At 36.1% G+C, this 16191-nt stretch overlaps 1 protein-coding gene across 1 annotated transcript in view; it reads left to right on the top strand.

Moving 5' to 3' along the window:
- EPB41L4A (erythrocyte membrane protein band 4.1 like 4A) overlaps nucleotides 1–16191 on the top strand; it is a 2214504-nt gene that overhangs the window by 838550 nt on the left and 1359763 nt on the right. The window lies entirely within an intron of this gene.

Genomic DNA, 16191 nt, shown 5'->3' with positions numbered 1-16191 from the left:
GCCAGCAGATTACCCAAATGTAATGACTGCAGCATTGAATACACTTGAATATCTACATTTATGGTAAGTGCACACAACTTTACTTTCCTGCAAAATTTAACTTCTGTCTAGTCCATTTACTGTACTTCCTGTACTCCTTGGAGAATATGGAAATTCTCTCCAAGTTCCTACTACTGAGTTTACATGCTCTGTACCAAATATTTTCATAAATTTCTTCAGAAATCTACCCTCTTTTCTTTTATTTTCCCTTCTAGGTCCCCCAGATACATCCTTATTGTTAGAAATCAAATTCCATTCCCACCTGTAAGTAATATTTCCTGCTGAAAGATAATTACTTCTCCCATTTTTAAGCTCCATAATAGCAGTTTTAGGTGGAATATAAATGCATTTATTTATTTATTTTATTTTACATTTGTTTACTGGGAAAGTCCGATTTGGAACAAAGCCAATTTTCAGCAGAGGCCCGGGGAGAAATGCTCCTGATGCATGTCTTTGAATTGTGGATGAAACTGGAGCACCCGGAGGAAACCCACACAAACACAGGGAGGATATGCAGACTCCAAACAGAAGGCACCAAAGCCGAGAATCAAACCAGAGAGCCTCTTGCTGTGAGGCGACAACGCCACCGCTGAACCACTGCACCATCCCTATGTATGCTAGCATAATCCTCATCCCTTGCCAGTAGCCTCTTACTACCACAAATCTGCCATTATTATCTTTTTCCTACTCTGTCATTATTGGAGCCCCGTATTCCTATTTTTCCCTTGTCCTTGATATTCTATTGAATAGCCATCCTGAATCTTTTCTTTATCAAATTCACATGTTCATGTCTTTCCAAATGTGTCTCCTGTAGCTCTGCTAATTGCACTCTGCATTTTTTAATATAATTAAATATCCTTTCCTTTTTTTGTCTATACCTGTGAGACCATTCACATTCCAAGATAACATGGAAAGTGTCACCGTTGTGATAAGAAGTCATTATTCCCACCTATTATATATGATAGCTTTTCTAAATGTGTGTTTCCAGCTTTTTCGATACATGCACCCACTAATATTTGGCAGGTTGAACCTTTATAAGTTTTTCTTATCAACAGTGGAACCTATGTCCCATTTTGTAAAACTTTTGTTTTAATGAGGACCCTCAAACAAAATACAAACAATCCCCCAGAACACTCCCATAACCTGTTATGTTACCTGACTCCACTTTCTATCCTTTCCACAAACGGAACCAAAATAAGATCCCACCAGCCAAGCCAAACTTCTAGGTGTCACAGTCAATGATAACCTAAGGTTTGACACCCACATCTCCCTCACCATCAAAAAAGTCCACTCAAAAACTTGGCACCCTTTACAGAATTAAACCGTACCTTACAGACAGCGCCAGACTACCCACTGCCCGCACACATTTACTCTCCACCCTCCTTTATGGCTCTCTAGTATTTACAAACATTCATAAAGCTGAACTAAATAGTCTGCAGTCATGCTACAACAAAATCGCCAAGTTTACCACAGGCCACCCTTACAGAACCCACCACTGCTCTGTACTCTCCCAACTTAAATGGTTAGAACTACCAACACTTCTGACATTTAACCAGCTGTCCATAGCCCACAATATAATTCACAAACCTAAGAACTGCCTGGCAATCACCAATCTAGTCCAACCCAATAGCAATCCTAGAGCTCTAAGATCCTCAAATAAACTATTGTAAAATATTACCCAAGCCTACAACACACAGGGCATCACCCTTTTTTCCCATAAAATTGCCAAACTGTGGAACACACTTCCTCAATCTATTGCTAAAAACCCCAGCATTCATGAGTTTAAAAACTTCATTAAGGAACATCTAGCAAAACACTGGCTCTGCAACTGCCATACTCCTGATTAAGATACCTACTGCTCCCTTACATTACCCTAAATTAGCTCATTCTCACAGCTACAACTATTAACTGCTGAAGGCTATCTTGATTCTACACTCCATTTCATTTAGCAATGTATGCACATATACTGCTTTGTCTTTAACTGTTATGTAGACTGCATTTCTCTATCTTACTATTACTGTATCACACTGTTCTCACTATTAACTCATGCGGGCAGTTTTTATCACTGATTTGCCATTTTATATTAAATGTGTTAATTTATTTGTTAAGTATTTGTAATTAATGTTATATAACTAATTTTGTTACTGACTTGCTTTGTACATTGTTGATTAATATGTGTTCAGTTTGATTGTTTAATACTGTTTATTTGTATGTATGGAGCTTTTCTCCCCAGGCCTCCACTGAAAATGGGCCTCATGCCCAGTCGGACATTACCCAGTAAACAAAATAAATAAATAAATAAATAAACTTAGTACAAGCACACAAAATTATGTGCATCTTCAAATAATGGAGCTTAACCCTCCTAATAGGAACAGTTGTCCCAAATAGTTACAAACATAGGCCTTAATTAACCTAAAATTAAAATGATCTATGCTAAGGTGCATGTTAATGCCTCTACTTCTACTTACACTAATTGGTGTCTGTTCTTTTTTATCTTTATTTCCTCTCCCAGATGTGAAAACCAGATTGCATGCTTTGAGAAAACTAACTTTTAGCATTGAAGAAAACTGTTATTTTGGCTTTGTTTCGCCTATAATCAGCTAGTCTCCATGGAAAAGTAAGAAAAAAAGTTAATCCTCAGCTGTAGACTTCTAAAGACAAATTTATACATTTATTGCTAAAGGAAAACTTTTCACTATATTCAGTGTTCTCTTATTTAGTTGTTTCCACTTAAAACTTGTTATTAGATTAAGCCAAGGGTCTTAATCTAGATATTCACCTTTGCAAAAGTTACAGAATATATATCAACTCTACATATATTATGATCTGTATACTTTTACAGCCCATCCCCCCACCTCAACAATCAAATATTATAGCCTATTAACTTAAAAGTGCTTTTGTCTAGCCTTTTTTTCTCTTTTTGTGTTATAATGCCAACATTTTGTAATACTAAAGAAAGAAAGAAGAAAATGCATCTGTTTATATTAGTATCTTTATCAAATACAAAAACAACTAAAATACCATAAAACATGCCATTTATATCATAAAAAGTTTCATAGAAATACTAAGAACAAAAATTGTTTTACAGGCAGTTATATTTTCCTTTCCTTTCCCCTCCCCTCAGTGTCCTTCCAAACATTAAGGACATGAAGTGAGGCAAATGCCTTTTAGTTCCCCGCATGTTTAGCAAAGTCAACAAAAGTCCACTCTTTCCATTTTTTCTTATAGAGCTGCATTTCACAAATGCAACCGATGCTTTGCAGTCTCACATTTATATAACAATTTCCTTATTGCTGGTCTTCTTCCTGTTCATCTCCATCTCCCAACTCTCAGTTCAGTTCTAAGGTATTTGTAATTCTTCTAGTTGACTGCTGTGCTTTCTGTGTTTCTCATTTGCTTTCCTCTGGCTTAATGGAAAAGGTTTCACTGGTGAAATCTATCCATGTGCTTTATAGTCAGTAGAATTGGAAGCAGAGTTTCCTTCTATTTGATGGCATACTTTTTATTGGGCAGGCTTTTGTATTTCCTCCTTAGCCTGTTCTGCATCAAAAAAATGACTGTGATTCTCCAAGAAAAAATATTCTGAAGACAGCTGAATACAGCAGTTTGAATTTTACATCTGCCTGTCAACATTCCCTGATTGCTGGAATAAATATATTTATTTTCTGCCACTTGTACAGTGAATAATCATTTTCTGCAAGCACTCTACTGTCTCCAACTTTTAATACTTTGCTGTTTTGCCAAAGTTTTGTCAAGATCAACTCTTTTTGCTGGTAGGTTTGCAAGTTTATTAATACAGGTCTTGGCTGCTTTCTCATAGCCAGGTTTGTAGCATACACACAGTGTGCCTTTCCCATTAACAGTTCCTGCTGTGGAATACCAGTCCAGTTGCTTATTTGTGCCTTCAAAAAAATCAATGCAGTCTGTTCTAGTTTCTCTGGTACAACAGAAAATCTCATATTTTTCCCTGCGTGCTCTGCCCTCCAATTCTGCCATTTTTTGAAACATCTCTTCTTCAGCACCCTCATACTCAGCCATCCTTTTTTTATTTGATATCTGGTTTTTGTACTTTTAGCAGCTCATCGGAATATCTGTTTAAAGCTTCTGACATTTTTTTCTTGCCTTTTTTATTTGAGTTGATATAAAATGACAGAATTCCTGACTCTTATTTTTCAGTTTCGTTTTTCACATTGAGAGAGCTGAAGTCAAGCTGCTGATCAGTGTGCAGCCATTTTGGAAAGCAAGACAGGGTTTCTTTGAGAACTAATCCTTCTTTTATGCGTAAAGTGGTATCCAAGTTTACTTTAAGCGTAACTATCCATCTCCCTGTTTTCTTTTCTAAACCTAAAAATGAGGGAGAAAGAATACTCCATATTTTGGATGTGCACAGGCAACTCAGGTATTTTCTTGACAGGACTAAATATTTTCAGATCTTTGGATCAGTTGCTGATTTCTTGTGAAGGTAAGAAGGGACAACTTGTATCAAAACAGCCTATTTCCTAATGGTTTTCAGAGGCTATTAAATTTTACTAAAGTCACCACAAGAAAACTATTCCAGGCTAGGTCAATGCCTGCTGTACCAGGGCCTTGTCTTCATCTGAGCTTTTTTGGAAAGGGCTGGATTCTGTAAATATTTTAGAAGCAGCAACTTGGTCTTCTATACATAAATTTACTAGGAATTACAAACTTGATTCCTTCTCTAGATCTCGCTTTGGTAGGAACATTCTCTAGGGACTCCTGGATCCTACCTCTTACACCTCTGAAATGTATTAAGCTAGGGTAGTCTACCCATTATAAACTAAGGCTACTGCAACAGTGATAAATGTGATGAACATAGTACAGCTGTGTATGTAAACCTACCAGAACAGTAGATTTTCAAATGACAACTGCTGCAGTAACCGTTCCCGCCCTCCAACCCCCTTGGTTTTTGGTACGTTGTTTATGCCAGGGTGTGAATATTTTTTTTGTTGCTCCTAGCATTGTCCTTTTGGGACTAAGCCTTCCTTTCTCTTTTGGCATGAAAGATCTGAAGGGTTTGGTGCCCAGATCTTTCTTTTTAGTAGCTCAGCTCAAGTTGGTGGTTTGGGTACATGGAAGGTGCCCTGAAGCTTTGGAGTTGGTCGGCTATTATATCCTTAGTAAGATATAACCCATAATAGCTAAGGCTACTGCAGCAGTGATCATTCAGACATCTACTGTTATGGTAGGTTTAATTACACATCTGTACTTTCTCTACCTAACTTCAACTATCTGCAATAGTACTTCCCCGTATCACACTTCGCTCCCCTTCTCTAGCATATTTCTCACAATTTCATGTACCCAAACCTCCTAAAGTCTTTACCAGTGCTAGAGCTTACCGTGCAATTCATGGCTTTCTCCACTCCCACAAAAACTCTGATAACATTGTATACATAACTGCTTAATTGCATATCTCAAAAACTGGAAGACCCCAGAGTGCATATATTAGTAAGGGTACTACAAACCATTACAACATTTACATCATATGAAAAAATCCAATAATATCAATGTTCATCTTTAAATGACCTGTTTTACCTTGATTGTTATATTTTAAAGTGTAAGGTAGATGCACACTTCCAATGAACTTCTTTGTCTTTACATATTAGAGTTTTACAGATTAAGCAAGTAGTAAAATATTGTCTTGGTAATATGGTATTGGATAAATGTAACTATGTATGGGAAACTGGATCTAGAAATGTATGTTACTCTGTGAGGATTTACATTATTGTATTATATGTAGTTGGAAATTAAACTGGCTTAAAATATTTTTCACAAAGAAAGTGTCATATGAGCATGCAATGCAAGATGTTTATTATGTAAAAGTGTGGGAGAATAAAGGCAGCAATATTCAACAAGCTATTAAATGTTGACAAGCACGATGTAAAGATGTGGTTGAGATCCAAGATTGTATTTGGCAATTAATACTAACAAAACTACCTATGAAGGGTGACATGAAATATAAACAAGCTAAAGATAGATTATGAATTATATGCCAGATGGAAGAAACAGTGGAACATTTTGCATTATAATGTAATAGAATTAGGTTTTTTTGCAATTTATGTTCAAGTGAATTTAATATTGATGTGTTTAAAAACATTGATAAGCTGATAATGTGGTTATTATGGACTGAAAGAATATATATAACTATAGACAGATAAATTAGACAAATTATTAATAAGCATATTATATATTGTTTGGTGTATGCTAAAGTGAAAAACTGCAAAAGTCAGAGGTTGAAATGAAGAAAATGATGGTTGAATATGAAACTGCTCAAGAAGAGGTATTTCAGAAAGTAATAGAATTAGAGGATAGAGCACGTAAGGAAAACCTGAGATTTTCTGCTGTACCAGAGAAGCTGGAAGGAACAGACTGTATTAATTTTATGAAAGCACAAATAAGCAAATGGACTGGCATTCCACAAAAGAAATTGTTAATTAAAAGAGCACATCAAGTATAGTCTCGAAATCTGGCTTTGAGAAAGTAATCCAGACTTATAATAGTAAAGATGTAATCTTACCAGCAGAAGGAGTTAATTCTGATAAAATTGTGGCAGAAGGAGAAAGTACTAAAAGTTGGAGAAAGCAGAGCAGTTGTGGAGAATGAATACTCATTGTACACCAGCCAGAAGATGAGTAAATTTATTCCATTATTCAGGGAATATCGAGAAGCAGACATGAGATTCAAAATGTTGTACCCAGCTATCTTCAAAATATTTTCCACTGGAGGGACAAAATATTTTTTGAAGTACATGCTAAGGAAAAAATACAAAAGTTTGTCCAACAAAAATTAAGCTCTGAAATAGAAGGAGATTCTGCTTCTTATTCTTCTGGTAATAAAGACCACAGAGAGACTGTATCAGTGAAACCTTTTCCAGTGTTTCAATGGAATATGCTTGAGAGAAGGAAAAAAGTACAACATTCTACTAGAAAAATCAGAAGTACATTGGAAATGAAGCAGAGGCAGGATTTGGGAGATGGAGGTAAGCAGAAATAAAACCAGTAACTTGGAAATTGACAAATGTTGAATTACAAAACAATAATTACATTTGTGAAACATGACAGAACAGGAAAATCAGGAAACATTGGACATTTTTGGACTTTGTTATACCTGGAGGGGACTCTAAAGTATGGGCTCTACTTCATGTCATTAATGTTTGGAAAAATACTCAGGAGAAGGGAAGAAGAGGGAAAAAGTTAACTGTAAGAAAAAAAACTCTTAATGATACTACTTTAATAGTGCATGATTTTCTTTGCATGCTGTAAAGTAAAGTTTTCTCAGTTATTTTATTTTTGAGTGTAATGGGGATGGTAATGTAAATAGGTGCTCCTGTTTCTTTTAATTTTTTTCTTTTTCTCCCGTCTCTTTTTCTCCTTGTTCAGTTTTAAAATTTTAAGAAATGTAGGCACCACAATGTAAAAAAAAAGAATCTGGTTAAAAGAGCATGACAAAAGAAAAAAATAGTGTGCTTTTTCTCATTCTTGCATAGGAGAGTAACTGAGTTAAGGCCCTTATTAATCTAGTAACAAGTTTTAAGAGAAAGCAAGTAAACATAATGGAATATTGAATATTATAAGGCTTGGTTCTTTTAAAGAAAATGTATGCTTGGCAGTTTTGTGTCTGGTTCTCATGTCTCTAGGAGACAATCTGATAAAGAGAAATGTCATGTAGAAGATGTTTTCTGAAAGCATTCAAGTGTTTTCCCACCTGAGATCTATAAAGATAAGACAAAGCCAGACAGCACTTAGTATAACCATTATTTTAGGTTATATCAAGTCTGTGTGAGACTGTCAGTTTGGAACATTTGTTCCAATAACTGTTAGGACAGTAAAACATCAATATCTGAAGATGTACATAGTTTTATGTGTTATTATTGAGTTAATAGGTTTTAGGGGGATATTGGGGCATGTTTGATTTTTGTTTGAGGGTGTTCAGTAAAACAAAATGTTTTGTAAGATGTGACATAGGCTGAAATGGAGGTGACTAGAAACAGCTGTATAAAAGATTAACCTGCCAAACAGTATATACATGTAACAGAAAAGCTGGAACTCGACATTTAATAAAAAGCTGTTGTACATAAAAGGTGTGAATAATAACTTTTCAAGAAAATGCTTTTTTCTGTAATGTCTTTAAATGTCAGTGGTCTCACATAAGTACAAAAAGGAAAGAGTAGTGAACTATATTAAAAACATACAGTGCACTTAGCTGTGCTACAGGAGACACACTTGGAAAGAACTGAACATGTGAATTTGATAAAGAAAGGTTTTCAGCATGGTTATTCAGTGAAATATCTGGGGAAAAAAAAGAGAAGTACTTGTATTAATTGCAAGAGGAGCTCCAGTAGTGATATAAGAGGATAAACAAGAAAATAATGGTAGATTTGTAGTACTAAGGGGCTGCTGGCACGGGAAGAGGATTACACTAGCATTTATTTATACTCCATCGAAAAGTACAATAATGGAGCTTAAGAAAATACTGGGAGAAATAATCAGCTTTTAGCAAGGAATATTATTCATAGGTGGGGACTGGAATTTGATCTGCAACAGTGAATATGTGTCTGGGGGCCCCAGCAGAGAAAATATAAGAAAGGAGGGTAGATTTTTGAAGCAATTTATGAAAATATTTGACATGTAAGATGTGAATTCAGTACTAGGTGTTTGGAGTGAGTTTACATATTATTCCCAAAGATACAAAAACTGGGCTTGGTTAGAAAGAATTTACATTTCACAGGAACGTGTGTATTTAATTGAAGGTCTTGATACACACCCAATAACTATTTCAGATCACATACCAGTAATAACTAAAATAAAAACACAGGGTAATGAAATAAAAATGAAACACTGGCGCTTTCCCACCTATCTAATGAAAAGAGAGGAATTTAAAGAATGGGTAATGGAAATTATTCAGGAGCCTAGTAGAGAAGAAACATTTCTTCTGAAAATATAGCTGGGGAGTGCGATACATTTAAAGTGAATTTTAAAAATAGAGTGGAAATAAAAGAAAGGGAGATATGTTTAAGAAGTAACAAAAATTATTTAGAGGGACTGACAATTATTAAAGTATTGCAAAATAAGGGGAATCCCACAGACCAACAAGAGGAGCAATTGCAAAATGCTAAATAGAAAATAAGGAATTTCCACGATAATATGCATGGGTTTAGAAAGATTGCTGTTAAGCAACTGTTCTTTGATAATAACTCTAGAACACAAAAAAAATTTTTAGCACAACAACTCAGGGAACAGAAAGTAGAAAGGGCCAAACTTAGGGAGCCTATAACAAGGAAGGTAACAAGATATCTTATAGAAGTACTAGAAATATTTCAGAAGTTTGATGAAAGTCTGTGCAAAGCAGAGGAATATATAAATCAAGAAAAGGTACAAATGGAAACTTTTTTTGAAAGAATTAAATATGCCAAGGTTAGATTTAGTTGAGGCTCAATTCCTAACAGTTAGGATAGAAGGCGAAATAAAAATGGTGATGTATAACCAATTTATAGGAAAGTCCCAGATAATAGAAAGTATTCCTGTGGGAGTTTGGAAGCTAGGAAGGAAAAATTATAAAGATCTGGAAGGGTTTGTTTAACAGTATTTTAAGAGGTGGAGTAGTACCAACATCCTGGAAGACAGTGGTGGTAGCTGCAATACCTAAAGAGGGCAAGGATCCATCAGATCCAGCTTCATACAGACCCATTTCATATTAAACCATGATTATAAAATGTTTGTCTATAATGGCTAAACAAATAGCAAAAGTGATGCCAAAATTGATAGGTATGGATCAGTGTGGTTTTGTGGAGGGGAGGCAAACATTTAACAACATTAACAGAACATTGATGATCCAGAGGGAAGCAGAATGTAAGAAAATACCACTGTTGTTGGTGTGTCTTGATACAGAGAAAGCATTTGACAGAGAAAGCTGGGACTTTATGAGCAGGGCAGTGGAAGCATTTGCATTCTCTGATAAAATTATAAGGTTGATTAGGAGGATATATGAGGGATCGGTCCCAAAAATTAAAGTGGTTGGAGTCCTCTCTGATAATTTTTGCTTGAGCAGAGGAACCAGGTAGGGGTGTCCCCTCCCCCTTTGTTATTTGCATCATATTTAGAACCATTGGCAAAGAAAATAAAAGGACTCAGAAATCCAAGGATATAATTTGCATGGTAGTCAAGAAAAGCAGTCTCTGTTTGCATATGATATTATTTTATACCTTGTAAAACCAGAAAGAGACATTACAGTGTTGTGGAACATTTTGAAACAGTTTCATATCTTTTCGGGATACAAAATTAATGAATCTAAAACAAAAACAATAGCAGTAAATTATGTACCCACACACAAATTGGTTCAGCGATATTCATATTTATGGGGACAAGATAATATGAAGTATTTAGGAGTATGGATTAAAAATATTTTTGGTGTGGCAGCTAAGGATATGTCATAAGAGACTAACAAATGATACAAAAACTGAGAAATTGGAAGCTCTGTTATATGGATATGGATAGTCAGATATAAACAGTTCAAATGTTTTAAGCCCCTTTAGTGTTATATACAAGTCAGCCATATTTGTATCAACTAGAGGAGAAGTTGTGGATAGCAATAAATAAAGAATTGAAGAATTTTATCTGGGAGGGGAAGACAGCAAGAGTCAAGTGGGATAAGCTGATTCTTCCAATAGAATAAGGCAGATTAGTATTGCCCGATTTGAAGGATTATTTCACAGCTGCACAGTTAAGGCTCCTATACAGAGCACAAGCATAAACCTATAATTCAAAGTGGAAAGGGATGATGACGAAATGGGGGGAAGCTGAAGAAACAAGGAGAGACTGGGATTTTGGATGCAGAACTTTCAGGAGAATAACAATAATTATACGGAGCATTACATTCATAAAATGGCAGAAAGTATTCTAAAAACTAAGCTAACATGGGAGTGGAGAAAGGAGATTCTGCTGATAAAGATGACTGCAACTAGGGATACAGACAGTAGGCAAGAGGGGGCTGGAATTTATTGGAGAAAACTGGCAAAGAAACCAAGGTATTGGGAGTGCATAACTAGAGAGGGAAAGGTAATAGAATGGGAAGATGCCAAGAATTTATTTGGACTGCAGGTTAAATATTGCCTTCCATATCAAGGATTGATATCAGAGTATAGGCAAAGAAAAAGAAAATGGGGGAGGGGGGTGGTTCCTAAATGAAAGACCAGCACTGATAGAGTTTTTAGAATGTAGAACAGAAGCTGCTGTTAAAAAGGCAGTAATTAGTGGAGCATACAGAATATTGCATGATAACTATAAGAATCAGTCAGAGGAGGTTAGAAAGTATTGGAAAGAGTGACTGGATAAGCAGTTTACAAAAAATCAATGGGGGGGATATATATTTGTCTCCCAAATATGCAACAAAATCTAGAAGATGTAGGAATTTTGCTCGGAAATGTTTACATAGATATTTTTATACCCGAAGTAGACTCCAGATAATTTTTCCTCAGATAGCAAATGTTGGTGGTATGATGGGGAAGAAAGAAGTATCTGGGAACATATTTTCTGCAAGTATAATGAGTTCATAGACTCTAAAGATTCCCTGCAGCCTGATTTGTCAGAGATATTGAATAAAGAATTTGGTGCAACTTAGGAAATTATTTTTTGAGCTATTATACATAATCAGAATTGCCTAGACATAGTAAGGCCTTGCTGAGTCTAATTATGGTGGCTGCCAAAAAAGCAATTACTAGAAAATAGAAATCAAAGTCTAAACCAAACTAGAAGTAGTGAATATAGTAACAGAGCTAAAACAACTGGATTTGGGTTTTTTAGATAAGGGTAGGAACAAATTACATAGTAGCTAAAGATATGTGGGAAGAAACTAAAAAAACAAAAGGTGATATAAAAAACTGTAAAACTGGAAGCTCTTTTTTATGGATATGGTTAGCAAGATAGAAGAAGTGAAAATGTTTTATTCCCTTAGTTGTATATGCACATGGGGCATATTTTTATCAATCAGAGGAGAAGTTGTGGACAACAGTTAATAAAGAGTTGAAATGTATCTGGGAGGGCAAGGATCAAGTTGGATAAGGTGTGCCTTTCAATAGAACCTGATTTTAAGGGATATTTTGGAGCTACACAGTTAAAGCTCATGTACATAACACAAGCAAAAAGCTGTAATTCAAAATAGAAAGGATTGATGAAGTTGGGGGGGGGGATTCAAGAAATAAGGAGAGAGTGGAGGTTTGGGAGCATATCCTGCAGAGAATAACAACAGCCATACAGAATACTACATTCATAAAGTGGCCGAAAGTATTGTAAGAACCACGCCAACATGAGCATGGAGAAAGGAGATTTTGCCGATATAGATTACTGCGATTAGGGTTACAGAGAATAGGCAAGAGGGTGATAGAATTTACTGAAGATGACTATCAAAGGAACCAAGGTACTGAGAGCAAATAACTAGAGAGGAAAAGGTAATAGAATGGGAAGAGGCCAACAAGACACTTGGATTTCAAGCTAGAGACTGCCTTTCCTGCCAGGGATTGATATCACAGTACAGACAAAAAGAAAGGGACAGGGAAATCCAAATTGAAAGGCCTGCTCTGATAGTGTTTTTAGTAGAAACTAGAACAGAAGCTACTGTTAAAAAAAGATATTTAGTAGGGCATGTAAAATATTGCACAATAACTATAGGAATCAATCAGAGGAGGTTATTGGAAAGAGAGACTGGATAAGCAATTTACAAGGGAAAAATGGGAGGATATGTTATAGCTCCCAAGTATGTAACAAAGTCTACAAGATTAAGGATTTTTGCTTGTGTTTTATACCCAAAGCTTACTCCAAATATTTTTTCCTCACGTCTTTCTGTTGGATGTGTGATGTGGAAGAAAGACTTGACTATGAATATATGTTTTGGGAGTGTAACTTGTTTGCAGACTAAAATTCCATACAGCATATTCTGTCAGAAGTATTGGGGAAGTAAATAGCTGTACCTAAGGAAATGGTTCTTTTGAGCTAGGACACAGGATCTGAATTGCCTAGGCATAGTAAGCCATTTTTAAATGTAATTCTGATGGTTGCCAAAAAAATAATTACTAGAAAATGGAGAGCAAAGTCTACACCAACTCTTTTTGAAGTACTGAATATTGTAACAGAGATAAAAGAACTGCAAGTGGAATCTTTATAAAAAGTCAGGAGCAAATTATATAAAAATAAATGGAAATTGTGGGCACAATATATGCAGAATAATGTTCAGGAGGAGGAGTGAAATGTAAAGGAATGCAGGAACTGAGGAATCTGTGTAGTTTTGGATTGACGGTACTTAGAAGAACATATGTGATAGATAATGTAAGTAACTGGGAGCATAATAATGGTTTGTTTTCTTTTATGTAAATGGATGTTTGCCTATCTCTTAAGTGATAATCCAGTAAAGATGTTAAAAAGGTTGTGTTAGGAGTTAGCTCAAAAAATATCTGTCTTGACAGGGGTTCCACAGGGGTCAGTCTTGGGACCTACTTTATTTAATTTGGCATTTTCAGTCATCCTAAGGCATAACAGCTGTCGGAAAATGAAGTATGCAGATGACTGCAAAACAGTTTTCACAGTAGTCCCTCAGAAAGATCTAGTCAGTGTGAGCTATTTCCATAAAATTGCAGTCTGGGCTGTTAAAGCAGGACTCCATTTTAGCAGAGGGAAATGTAAACTAATTTTAGAAGAGCAGAGGGAAATGTAAACTAATTTTAGAAGACCAACTTGTTATAAAATTATCACCCTTCAAGGTGTTATTTTAGAAGATGTTCCAGATTAAGACATATAAATTACAAGTACCTCAAATAACTCATTTGATGAACACACACAACTGACATGAAGTACAGCTATGAGCCAAATAGATCTGATGGTGAAAAATGTTTCACTAAGGAATGAAGAGAATTTGATTAACATATCCAAAATGTTTATACACTGAATTATATAATATAATCTTTTGCACTTATTGAACTGGTCAGTTTATTAACCTCAACTTGTGCAAATGAAATTTACTAAAATAATTTCATCAGTGAGGGAGAAGAATTATATAGAATGATGCATTAATTTTAAACAATTGACATTACAACACAGATGAATTTTAACTTATAAAACATTAAGGATAAAGTAAAGTGGGCATCATTAAATTAAGAAATCTACTCCAGCACCTTAACACACAAACAAAAGAACATCATCTTTAGCACCTGCTGTAATAAAACTAAATTAAGAGGATCTTATTTGACCCTGCTTGTCCCACTTTGAGGAATAAAATGCCTTGTCAAATACTTTTTCTGAGAAACTGAAATACTTTTTCTGAGAAACTGAAATTATTAACAAATCTTGATAATTATGTAGAGAATTGAGCATTTGATATGTAGGGAATTGAGCATTTTATCTTTGTTTAAAAGAGAGTGTATCTGTTAAAAGAGTTGGTTGTTTTGGATCATTCCTAGATCTGTTTAAATGGGCAAGAATGTCTGGCCTCATCTCTATTGAACTACTGCAGGGAAGGCATTGAACAAGGTCTTGTCTCATGAACTGCATGATGACAGGTGGCGTGGAAGAAGAACATATAGTCTTCCTGTAGAATGTATAGAACAGGTTAGCCACCATTTCACAAGAGTCTTGTCAAACTTAAGTGATTATTATGAGAGCTGAAGTATGATCTGAAACCAGAGACCACTTGACTCTGAGCAATCACTGCAGCATGCGCATGTAAAAACATGCAGGTTACCGTGTTTATCATCAAGGCAATAAGTCCCGGTACTTATAGAGTACCAAGGAAGCTAATGGACAGGAGTTGTCTAGAAGACATTAAAGTGATGCTCTAGAGTATTTGAATTTTGTCTGTGGAAAGACTGTCCATGCATTTTGCTGTGTCCAGATGGCCTCCAAGGGGCAGTATGGACTGTGCCAGTTGAAAGTTTGACATTTCATGATCCACAGATATACCTAAAGATAGGCAGAGCTGTAGTCTTTGATGAGAAACTCTCTGGACATAGCAGCACGTAACCAATCATTTAAGTATGGAACACACGGTTTCCCCAGAGACTCATATGGGTTGTGGATACAGCCATGCACTTGGTGAATGGTAGGAGGGCTGTGGTGATACCAAAGTGCAGGGCTCTGAATTGAAAATCACTTGCTCTGAATAGAAGTATAGAAATCTCCTGAATGTCTTTGCTATGTTGATATTAAGGTAAGCACTTCTGAGATCTATCAAGCACAACCAATCATTTGCTTTTAAACAGGGCAAAATCACTTGCTGCATGACCACTCTGAAGGGGATCTTTTTGACATGTAAATTTAGGTTGCTGAGATCTAGAATGGGCCTGAGGTCCTTGTCTTTTTTTGGAACTAAAAAGAATCTTGACTAGATTCCATATGACCTCTGGTTTGGTGGGACCTATTGTATGGTCCTTGTTTGTCGGACAGGAAGTATTTCTGTTCTGGCTACTTTTTATTGGAGGAGTGGGTCTTCTTGGAGTCTCTGAGATTGGGGTGATGGGGAAGTGGTATAGTATAACCTCTGGATATTATCTGTGTCATCCAAGAATCTTACATGATGGCCATCCATGCAGGTGAGAGGGATGATAACAGCCTCCAACTGCCATCAAAGGGGAGCAGTCATGTAAGCGTTCAGGAATGTGTGTATTGTTTGTTTGAAAAGAAGCACTGTAATCCCTGATTTTGTGGACCACCATGGCTTCTGGATCAGCATCCATTGAAGGGACTGTCTCTGCCAGAGTCATCTCTATCTAGGGAAGAGTCAAAGGGCTGATACTTAGATTTCCTGAATCTTAGGGATTTGGACCCTTTCTGATTCCTGTTACGGGATACTTGAGGGGCCTCAGATTTGATGGCTGTGACAGGTAGAGTCTTGCCTTCATACTTACACCTCAGTAATAACTCTTTTACACCAGAACAGAATAAGGTGGTAGCATCATGTTGACATTAGTGAAGTACACCTTAAAATTGTCTGCAAAATCACAAAACAGAGCCAGGCATGACACCTCATAGCAATATCTCTGCCTGCTGCTGTGGACACTCCATTGGATGTATTATGTAACATGTGCATGAAGAAGATGCTAATGTTTAGCATAATCCCCACTGCGGTCCCTGCTACCTTCACTCTGGTTTTGGT

This window comes from Protopterus annectens, chromosome 2.part2, assembly GCF_019279795.1.
Source record: "Protopterus annectens isolate FY-2018-M chromosome 2.part2, PAN1.0, whole genome shotgun sequence".
NCBI lineage: Eukaryota > Metazoa > Chordata > Ceratodontiformes > Protopteridae > Protopterus > Protopterus annectens.
This window is presented reverse-complemented; position numbering and strand designations above follow the sequence as displayed.